We start from the raw sequence: 2,034 nt of genomic DNA, 5'->3' as shown, positions 1-2,034 counted from the left end.
CTTTGATAATTACGTACCGTGTAAAACGATATTAAAGGGATAGCGTTTCACGAGCGTAGCAGGTNNNGATAAGTAGGTTGCTACCCCATGAATTTATGCGAACTTCGTGAGCCACGTTCTTACTCGTTATTAATCGCGTGTACGTGTATTGCGCTTGGTGAATGATCGATCTGTCGGCCGATCATTGATCACCATAACCCATCCGTTCGATGATACGATTCGAGAAATCAGGCCTCGTTCCGGTTTTCTTTCAATGTTCCCGCGCTATCTGTTATCGATCACCTTGGCCAATTACGTGTATCGACACAATTTCTCGATAATGATGGCGGATATTGATTTTCAATAAGTAATACGAAAAACAATGAAAAATGCAAAGTGAAATAGAAAAGATAACTACTTGCATAATTATTGAGGTTAAGTAATTCTTTTTCACATCTTTTCTTGCAAATGTTGACGACCATCCCCATGACCCATATGTTGCTTAGAATCAAATCTGTTTCTCGACCACCCGGTATATAGATATGATTAACCTTTCAGCGCCGTTAGCTCGTTCGGGTTGTGTATTCGCTTCGATCAATGGTGCCACCGAGCGCAACACACGAATCGCAGAAACGAACATGGAAAAATCACGGCGATTATTCCGAGGATTATGTTAGGTCGTTGACTCCGCGAGCTCTTCCGGTAAATATCCTTCCTGATAGTGGCTGTGTGTAATCGATAGAATAATTCGACTGTGTGCTTCTCACGATGGTAAAATATTCATTCCCATAGCAATAAAATGTCCGCGCGTTAATAAGAAATAACAATTTAAGGGACGAGTTTTGTGAAAGGGTTAGCTGCGAGCAGATCGTTTTCAACAAGCTTTTCAAACCAGTATTCATTGGTTTTTTACTATTTGGGATACGAATAAGATACGTAATCGCCTATATATAGGAGTCGATTATCTATAAACGTAAGAAAGTAATTTCGCAATGCAATTAGAGTTGGAAATAATTATGCGAGAATTCAAAATTGAAATTGAACGTGTAACAGTTGAATGATAATCGGAAATAAGAATTTAAAGCATGCGAAATAAAAGAAAAGTGGGAAAAAAAAGGAATATCAATCAACTTTACGCATTCTAACCTTTACGAAAATTAATAAACAATATTTTGCCATGAAGAGAATATCACGTACGTATATGAGCAAACATATATATATATATATATATATATATATCTTCCTGAAAATTGCTTTTTAGCTTCTCTCTTCTTCCTCAGATCTTCACATTAGATTTCAAACACGCTTCTCGCATCGCCTTCTATCGTAATATCTACAATCTGCGCGCATTAAAATGATCTACAGGGATCGTAGAACCATACCTTACCGTTATTTCAACTTCAACCGAAATGTGTCACAGGCCCTTATTCTCAGTCCCCATTTCAATTACGTTAATCCACCTCGCTGTACAAACATTTATCGCACACTGTATTAAATCCACAATGGAATCGTTATCCTTAAACCCATCACGGGCTAAAACAAGATAAATCGTGCGATTTATTTCAACGGGGGGATCAAGGGTCAGCGTGTATCACAGCCTCGAAACTCGAAGCTCGCGTAGGTGCATCGTGCAAAGCGCTAAGCACAGATATTTCAATAGCTCGACCAGTAAACGAATATACACGGTCGTGTTGCCCACAGGCTTCGTTGCGGCACAGAAACCTTTCTCTCTCTCTCTCTCTCTCTCTCTCTCTCGTCTCCTCGAACGCATCTACGGTGCTACGTGTATCTATATACGTGTATATGCGATCAAGTGCGATTAATTGATGCAAGTAATGACGCGTTTAAACGATCGACGAGATGCATAGGATAATCAATCTGACGCCTCGCTTTTCAGAATCGTTCGCTTTTCGCTTCCTCAAAAATTGATGATGATGATGATGACTACGCGTGTTATCTGAATTTGTAGAAAATGTAGAAATTTATAATTATCGTATAATTTTAATGATATATATTTCTAACATTTCTAATTTATTATTTTATAAATATATATAT

General features: G+C 38.2%; 2 long non-coding RNA genes across 2 annotated transcripts in view; both read left to right on the top strand.

Moving 5' to 3' along the window:
* The first annotated feature begins 459 nt into the window (after positions 1 to 459).
* LOC102675686 overlaps positions 460 to 2,034 on the top strand; it is a 3,393-nt gene continuing 1,818 nt past the window's right edge. The window contains exon 1 of the long non-coding RNA XR_004150262.1: positions 460 to 681. This is a non-coding gene — a long non-coding RNA (uncharacterized LOC102675686). The remainder of the gene's footprint in view (positions 682 to 2,034) is intronic.
* Positions 1,229 to 1,904, top strand: LOC116185421. Its single transcript, XR_004150263.1, has 2 exons — positions 1,229 to 1,596; positions 1,681 to 1,904. It is a non-coding gene; the product is annotated as an uncharacterized LOC116185421 (long non-coding RNA).

Source organism: Apis dorsata, unplaced genomic scaffold (assembly GCF_000469605.1).
Source record: "Apis dorsata unplaced genomic scaffold, Apis dorsata 1.3 scaffold_174, whole genome shotgun sequence".
Taxonomy (NCBI): domain Eukaryota; kingdom Metazoa; phylum Arthropoda; class Insecta; order Hymenoptera; family Apidae; genus Apis; species Apis dorsata.
This window is presented reverse-complemented; position numbering and strand designations above follow the sequence as displayed.